The sequence below is a fragment of the Nicotiana attenuata genome, unplaced genomic scaffold, assembly GCF_001879085.1.
Source record: "Nicotiana attenuata strain UT unplaced genomic scaffold, NIATTr2, whole genome shotgun sequence".
NCBI lineage: Eukaryota > Viridiplantae > Streptophyta > Magnoliopsida > Solanales > Solanaceae > Nicotiana > Nicotiana attenuata.
The window spans coordinates 321,703-331,286 of NW_017671029.1; positions in this window are offsets into that span (position 1 = coordinate 321,703).

The window sequence follows — 9,584 nt, forward strand, 5'->3', positions numbered from 1 at the left end:
TCCCCAATGGTGGACCTTTGGGAGACGTCGAAAGATTTTATATTGATGGCTATGTCCTTTATCTCGTGCAGTCCCTTACCCAACATCCTGAGTGTTACCAACGGACAAATGTTAAGGCTAGACCCTCCATCAATCAGGATTCTGGTGATAAAATAGTCTTCGCATTACACGGTGATGTGCAATGCCTTGTTGTGACTCAAACCTTCTGGTGGCAGCTCATCTTCATGAAAAGTGATCTTGTGACTTTCCAATACCTGTCCTACCATGTTAGCCATTTCTCTACCGGTGATGTTGCTTGGCACATATGCTTCACTCAACACCCTTAACAGGGCATTCTTGTGTGTATCAGAATTTTGTAGCAAAGCAAGGATAGAAATATGCGCCGGTGTTTTGTTCAGCTGGTCGATGACCGAGTATTCCTTGGCCTATATCTTTCTCCAAAGGTCATCTGGCCCGGTCTCGGTGATGGGTGGCCGGTTAGAGGCCTGCTTACTCGACTCAGCCAGATATTCCGAGGTATAAACTCTACCAGTTCTCGTCATACCCTGTGCCGCAATAGCCTCTCCGAACCTAACCTTGCCTTTCCCCCTTGCCTCGGATGTGTAGTTTCATGGTATAGGTTTTGTATGGAATGGGGTCATGGTCGACATCGCCACTGGAATCGGCGTGGCTATCTTTACTCCGAACGGAGCATGTACCTTGGGTGGTAAAACTGAAACTTCGAATGGTGCAGGTGCATTCGCTGGAGACACGAAATCGACCTCAATTGGCGTTGGTGTCTTTGCAGAGGATGTTGCTTCAAACTCAAGGGCACGGACATATTTACCTCGGCGTCCCTAGAGGGCTGAATCTGGACTACGATCGGATTAAGGGTGATTATTGGTTTCTTTGGGTCGTCACCTTCTGTGATCAAACCGATCGATCTCTCGGGATCCCAATCATCCTCTATTTTGATCATGTGAATGCCTCCACCCTTGTGGTCCGGCAGAGGGTTATTGCGGACATTTGGAGCAGGCTCATTTGCTACAATAATCTTGTTATCAATTAAAGTCTGGATCATGTCTTTTAGAGAGCGACATTCATCAATGGTGTGTCCTTTCATGCCGGAATGGTATGCACAGGATTTGTTTGGGTTAACCCACTGAGAAGGGTTCTCAGGAGTTGTAGCAGGGATAGGGGCGACATAACCAGCAGCTTTGAGTCTTTCATACAACTGGTCAAAAGGTTCAGCAATAGCTGTATATTGTTTCGGAGACCATCGGTCAAAATTTGGTCGGGGTCTATGGAAGTTTTGGCATGTAGGAGGGGATTGATAGTAGGATGGTTGAGTATTGTAAGCTTGGTAAACATGTGCGGGTTGGGAATATTTGGGTGAAGTAGGCTGATATGTGGGAGGTGATTCATAAGTGGGTGGTGGAGTTTGGTAAGAGGGTGATGGTGCTTGGTAGTTTGGAGTAAGCTGATATGTGAGTGGAGGCATTGGGAAGGCTTGGTATTGGATGGGAGATTTGGTTCTCTGTGCCACCATTGCGGCTCCTACGTCCCTTTTCTTGGACACACCTCCTGACTGTAAGGCCTTATTTGTAGCTTGCAAGGCCTTGAAGTTCGTAACCATACCGGTTTTGATGCCCTCTTCGATCCTTTCTCCCAGCTTGATAATGTCAGAAAATTTGTGGCCCTCGATCATCATTAGCCTTTCATAATACTGTGGGTCTTGAGCCCGGACGAAGAATTTGTTCATTTGTTCTTCCTCTAAGGCAGGTCTGACCTTAGCGACTTCGGACCTCCAGCGAGTAGCATACTCACGGAATGCTTATGTAGGCTTCTTCTTTAGATTCTGAATGTAGAATATGTCTGGCGCATTCTCCGTGTTGAACCCAAATCTGTCCATAAAGTCGGACGCCATGCTTACCCAGTTCGACCACTTCTTTGGATCTTGGCTAATGTACCAAGACAAAGCATCTCCTTTCAAGCTCCTTATGAAAAGCTTCATGCAGATTTTCTCGTCTCTTCCCACTCCAACCAGCTTGTCACAGTACGTTCTCAAATGGACCCTTGGATCCCCTATACCATCAAATATCTCGAACTTAGGAGGTTTGTACCCCTCGGGCAGTTCGACATCGGGCTGTATGCAAAGATCTTCGTAGTTCAGCCCTTCAATTCCCTTACTTCCTTCAATGCCTTGAATTCGGCTAGTCAATTTCTTGAGTTCTTCGGCCAGGTTTCTGATGAGCAAGTCTTTATCATCAGACTCGGGTGTGCTCGAGATGGGCTGGGTGGAGTGTGGCATAGTCTCCACATAGATGGGGGTATTATGGTGGGTATGGCAGTGGTCATTTGTGGAGTTCGGGAGTTCTAGGATGAGTAGCGGGGTGTTATTTGAGGTATTGCAGGTGTTGCAGTGGTGGTGAGGAGCGGGATGGCTCTGTTGCTTTGGGATGTTCTGTGGAGGTGTAGGGTTCTGAGCATTTGGGAAATTGATATCTGGAGTAGTGAGGGAAAATGACAGATTTGCCAGATTCCGAACCTGATCAAGTTCTTCTTGGAATTTCAGCAGCTTTTGTTCGAGTTGGGATGCATTTTCTTTGGAAACCTGAGTAACATGACCATGAGTGACCTCTACCTGTTCAGTTGAGTTTTCCTTTCTGGCGTTGTTCAAATCTTCCATCTTCCTTTTGTTCTTGTTTTTGACAGGACTAAGAGGAGGAGTGGGTGGAGGGCCCCTGGATCTCGTGGAATAAGATGATGTTGCCAGAGTGCACAAACTAACCTTTGGGGAGGGGGAAATAAACAAAAAGTAAAAAAACAAAAAGGTAGCAAGTTAGTGAGGATTATATAAAATATTGTAATATTTAAACACATAGTGTGGGAATGTAAATCGTGTCCTAATTTGGGGACCTAGTTGTGCCCGAGGTGGGCCTAGCGACAAGTTGATTTGGAGAACTTGGAATGCTGAATGCCTCATTTTATTGATAAAAAGTAGACGAATCCCAAATCGATACTAAGTAATAGGAAATAAAAGTTGTTGGAGGCCATTGGCCTTATTACATTTCATAAAAGAAAACTCCTATCTATTTGGTCCCAGAAGGACCTTCCCCAGATTCGGCATCCCTGGCTCCATCGAACAGCTTTCCCAACTTGCGAAATCCCAGCAATAGGTAGGCTCTGGCTAGGTGTTCGCCTTCGTTTCCTTCATCATTTTGGCAGACTTCGACCCTCTTGAGAAATTTCTTCTCCAACTCCACTATGCCTCGCTCCAAATATTCCAGTCGCTTGTTGGCACTGACAGCCATATCCTTCCATTCCTCAATTAGCTTTTGATTGGCTTCTTGTATCTCACGGTGCTCGCTTTCGCATTCCCAGATCTCTTGCGCAGTTGATTGTATTTGACCTGTGCCTCGGCCTTTTCATCTATGATCCTATGACCTCGAGCAAACCCAGGCTGGCCCAGGCCATCATGTTTATCCTCCAACCAGCCTGAATAGTAGGGAGCACAACTAGTGTGGTATCTATCTGGCTCGATGGTATCCCTCTCCATGACGATCTTGCAGTGCCACATATGCTGAGCCCGACACTTGTAAGGACTGCCATCATCCTGAAAGTCAGCCCGGAAGTGACTCATCTTGTCAACCCTGGGTACAACCTGCTTCCTACCCGCTTGCCTCATAACCCGGAGAGGGACGTAAGGGTACATTCCTCTCAGGCCGATCAATATTATGAAAGGTGCATCTCTGGATCGGGCGATGAACTCCTCGGTTGGGAACCACTCGAACATCCATTGCACCTGGTCCTCAGTCAGATTTTCGAAGAGCTCGACCCATCTAGCATTCTTCGGTTGGCGAACATATTGGGCATGTAATTCATTCGCTTTGGATGATGAAAAGCGATATGATCATCCCAGTCCCTTCGCTGAATTTCTTGTCGATATTCACCCTTTTAGAGATGCTCCACGAGCCAAAGTTGAAGTATCAAATTGCATCCTTCGAAGTGTTTGGCTCCCTGTTGAAACCTCTCTAGGGCTCGGTCTATTTTCGCAATGATCATGGGCACAATGCTGAATGGTTGCCCGCCAATTCCTTCCATTAAGGTTTTAGTTACCATAGCTAGTCTGGTGTGGAACCTTGCTTTCTTCATTGGAAATACGATCAATCCCAGGAAGCAAAACATGAATACAAAGACCCTTCGGTGAATATGCCCTAATGATGTGATGGCAAACTCGTCAGGATAGGTACGGTAGAATTTGCTGTGACCGTACCTCTCGTACAAATAATCAAAAGGGATGTAGGATTCCTTCAAACATGTCAGTTTTGGATTTTTCTTAAAACCCATCATTTTGAGAAAACCCCTGCCCTTGCGGTTCTCAGGCATTAACAAACCCGAAGTTTCCCATGGTATACCGGCCAATCTTCCTATCTCTTCTAGTAGGGGTGTCATCTCAATGTCCCAAAGAGGAATACGGACCTCTCACAATCCCAGAACAAAGTAGCATCTTCTATGATCTTGTTGTTAGGTTGGACTTCCAGGAGAGAAGGTAGGTTTCCCAAATATTTCCGGACAAGAGTCTGATCACTAGGGTGAAGATCTCTCCACCAGCTTAGCAGTTTTGGGTGGATATTGGTGACCATGGCGAATCTGGGGACTTCGTGCCTCATATTTCTGCAAGACAAATAAGGTTAGGCCCTTACCCCCACCGAACTCGACTACTTAATATCAACAATTGGCATAAAAGTATTTAGTTCTCCAATTAAATGCACAGAACGTGATGAGGTCCATTTGGGTTTTAGGGAATCCCAGTGGACTTTGGACAAGGCCATCTTAAAGAGTCATTATGCGGACAACATAACTGACTCGGCTAGGTTTGACCATGATGCATGCATGTTAAAATGAGTAAGGTTTCTATGGGGTTTTAGACTGGTACCCTTGAGCGTACAACTCAAGGGGGGTAAGCGATGAAATCGTCGACTACACCGTTGATCGACTGATTTTAACCGGCAAAATATGCCTTTTCCGGAATTTAGGGGGTGATAATATCGGGAAGAGTGCAACCATTCATTACAAGCGTTGCTAATGGTATTTGTTTGGCACGAGTGGAATATGATGTTGAGCATAATTATGCTTATTAAAGACATGTTGTCACGTATTTGCACGTTAAGAAAGCAGTTAAATACAACAGTTTTCATAATTTAAAGCAGTAGTAAAGGAAAGTAGAAAAAGAAAGAAACAAAAAGACAAGTCAGTTGCGCAAATTGAAAAGGGAATTGAGTTCTTAAGGAATTAAACAAGTAATTGCACATAAAGGAACATAAATTCACAATAATAGTCTGAAATGGTAAAAGCCTAATTATCCCAGCAGAGTCGCCATGTTGTCGCGCCCCCTTTTTCTCGCGCAATCAGGTTTATGACATTTGGAGAGACAACTCTTCCTTTTGGGAACTGGGTTTGTATTTGAAAGAGGTCGCCACCTAATGATTAAGGTGCATTGGGACACCAATGGAGATTTTAACTCTAAGTTTGTTTGAATAACCAGAGAGATGGGTAAGGGCTTGAAAATTATCCCAAGGGGAAGGTGTTAGGCACCCTCAGGATCCACTAGTGTGGTTCCTGGCCAGACAGTAATTGTGAATTGGGGTGCAAATTAACATATTAGCAGATAAGGCTCAATAAGAGGGGATTTAATACGTAATGGTTTGAAAGTGAAACAAATTTGAAAAGAACAATCAAAGAGATGATTTTTTTAAATAAGGAGTTAAAATGCTAAAAAGAAGAAAAGAATAAAAGGAAGGGGGGGGGTCTTAGGTTTATTAAAAATATGGATCACCCATACAATGTCCGGGTAATCACTCATCAATAAGGGGCTTACACGTGACATTATTGTGTGGTCATCATATTCATTAATCTACCCTTCCACCCCGTTAAGGTATTAAAGCGCGGATTGGTCCTCGATACTTATTGTTATTCTATTACCGTCCCAATCCTATCAGTCCCGAAGGAACTAGGACTACTAATCCTAAAGGCAGCATATTAGGCTTATTTAAAGTTTCAAAGGTAAAAATTCTAAGTGGCGACATACAAAAAACATACTGCATGTTTGGGGAAACATATAAACAAACAAAGGCTCATGTATACCTCCTCAAAACAAGCACATAAAATAGCATGTCTTGCACATACTGCTTAGGTCTAATTAAAATATTAAAGACGAAGGAGAGGAGGTTGCTGAGGCAGACTAGTTTTGATAACATGGCTCAGATAGGAAGTCAGAATCAGACTTGCTTACTGATTAATGTCAATTATTAATTAACAAAGGCGAAATCAGTTTTATCGATCGTTATCACCTAAGGCTGCGTAAGTGTTTGAGCGAGATCCTATAGAACATGATATCTATTACTGATTCAGAAGTATAGCAAAGCAGCACAGTTTTAAGACAAATCGATTCGGAATTCTTATAGGCATGAACTTCTATGCGTTACTGATTTTAGGTCCTCATAGACATGATAGCCAACATTGCATGTGAGCAGAAACGAACAGGACTATACTTATGGACCCCATAGGCATGATTTCTATATGTTACTCGATTTTAATATGCTACGGGTTATAACCTTAAACATGATACTAACATGCAAGAAAATTAAAAATGAAGCCCTATAGGCAGGTTATCTAGGTGTGAATTAAACATGTAAATTATAATAAATCCCATATGAGCATGATTTCTAGATGCAGTTTGAATTATGTAGAATTAAAATAATCCTGTAAGCCTGGTTTCTAAATGTGATTGAACATGCAGAATCAAAATAGTCCTATAGGCATGGTTTCTAAATGTGATTGAATATGCAGAATCAAAATAGTCCTATAGGCATGGTTCTACCCTTGGCATGCATAAATACCCAACCCCTTTTTCACTAGCCAGCCCCAGTATTTATTACAAAATTATTACAGACCCAGTAATGAATTACATCGGAAGATAAAAAAAAATTACAATCAGAGGAAGCCAGATTCCTGACTTCTTTTCTGAGTTATGGACCAAACCACTCCAAATGCCATTTGTTTCAAAGCCTTTCTCAAACTTGAGTGTGTCAGACTTCCCTAAGGGCATCAAAAGGACCCGGGCAGTGCTCACACCCAATTTTAATAACCAAAATAGGGACAAGTATAGCGTGGAAATGCCAGCCCTCATGTGTCATAGTTCAGAGGGAGCTCATGGGTCCCAAGGCAAGGCTCACATGAGGGGTGCGGAACATAACTCTAGGAAGATAGTGCAAGTGCAGAAATAGAGCTTTAAGAACTAAGGAAGTAAAGAAGAGGGGAAAAAAAGGTGCTGGGAAACAGCCAGTAACACTTCAAACAAGTTGATAATTTTACACCAAAGGGGGCAGGGGGATTGGGGAATCCATTGCAAGGGCCTATATACTTAGGCATAGGTCAATTCAGGGCATGCGCAACAACATGGGTGCTGTCATGCTTGTAAATCAACCAGAGCACGCAACATGTAAAGGTGGCATAGAGTTTATGATCCTAGGAGGACCAAGTTTGAATCATGCTTAGCAATATTTGATGCTGTCATGCCCCAAACCATAATTATCAAACATATTGGGGTAGGGATTTAGGATTCATAATACATTGATTTAGAACAGGAGAAAAGAAATTACAGCATGCTAAATAAAGTACTGAAGCATAGGCAGACAAGAATGCAAGAACATTAAGTAACCATGTTGTTGCTAATGCTGAAATCTTAACTAGAACATACCAGTTCAAAGGAGCAAAATGTAGTAAAGAAAGGTAGCAAGACTTTTGAAATATAGCTTTGGCTTTCAACTAGCTAAACATGCAATAGCAGAAGTAGTAGAGCAAGAGAGAGTGTTCTTTCAGTGTAAGGGAGAGTTCAGAACTCAGAATGTTCGACTGTGCTAATGAAAGGGCAAGGTATTTATAGTTTGAAAACAGGTAGAAAATATGGCAAGAATCATAGTTTAACAGTAATTATGGAACTATGTACTAATTAAAATCAAATCAGTATAAGTACTTCCTTTAATTAAGGAGTTAAATTAAACGGTAACATATAAATACTAAATACGGAAAGAAATCACATAAGGCTGAATATAACCAATAAGGAAATATTTGCAGCGTAGTACAAGTACACAATATGCAATAGAGACTAGGTTCATCAGATTCTAATCAAGGAAATGTCGGTAAGAATCAAGTACCAATGTAACCAAGGTAAGGGAATCAATCATATTGAGTAGAAAAGGTAGGGATCGAAGGTTCAAAGAAAAGTGTTCAAATTAGGCCAAGAAACAGGGAAATCGGTAAGGCGAAACAAGGAAAGAATCGATTACTTAACATACGAGTGCAATCAGAATTTCACAAGGAATGGTTTGAAATCAGTCCAAAATTGAAGGTCATTTGAGAGGGGAATTCAGCATATATAATAGAGTACATAAACATTAGGCATGCGAGGCTACACTATGGCACAGAAAAGCAGCATGCAATAACAATCACAAAGTCAGTAGACAGTGAACTATCGAAACATGGTAGTCACCTAGGTCAAACTTCATTAACTTAGTAATAGAGAAAGGAAAGAGTATCTGAAGCATGCAAAGGGTCAAGTAAAGGCCCTTCTAAAAAAGAACATTTCGAGTTTCAATGATTGCAAGAAACCAAATCGCATAAAGAAACGGATGAAGCAGCTTTAGAAGCCCGAATAGGCCCTAAAGAAATTAGGGTTTTTGAAACCAATTGAATTCAAAGATGATGAACAAGTAAATCACCCAACAAATAGTCTCAGAACTCGAATGAACCCAAAATCAGGGTTTTCAACACCAATCAAGTCTGGAGATGAAACGCAAGTAAATCAAACAAATAATAACAAAAAATAGATTCAGAAACCTCAAAAGAAATTAAGGCCCTTAACATGCAAACTCAAGTAGAAGAATGACATAAAGAAACACAGCAAAACATGTCAAATAACTTAACAGAAAACCTAATCGGAAAAGATAAGGGTTTTTGAAGGTAGATTTTTAAAAAGAAACTTTGAGAAAAATGTTTAGAAGTTGAGAGCAAGCACAGGTCTGAAACAGACCTAAAAGAAATCGGAAGAACCTTAAAGGTTAGGGTTTTAAAAGAACCCCAAATGGCGAGAAAGGCTTTGAAAACTATCGATCTAAGTAGGAGAGTCAAGAGTCAGACTCGAATAGCCATGGCTGGCCGGAGCAAGGTCAAAGATGACCGGAGACAGCCATAAAACTGAAATCGACCAAGGTCTGGACCAAGCTTTTCCAGTATTTAGCCTTGAAACCATGATAATCGGGCATGTAGAAGCCATAGGAGGTGGATACAGGCCTCCGATGACCTTGGAAGCCGTTGATTTGGGAGATTTTAGGGTTGTAGTTAAGGGTGGCGGCTAGGGTTTAAGAGAGAATTGAGAGAGACAGGGGATTCAGAGGCGGCGGGGCGTGAATAATGAAAGGGTTTGGGGTCTTTTGGGGCTTAATTAGGAAAGGGCCAACGTCGACCGTTGATCTAAATGATCAACGGTCAAGATTGAAAGGGTTAGGTAGGGGATCCGGGTGGGTTATTTAAACGGGTTATGG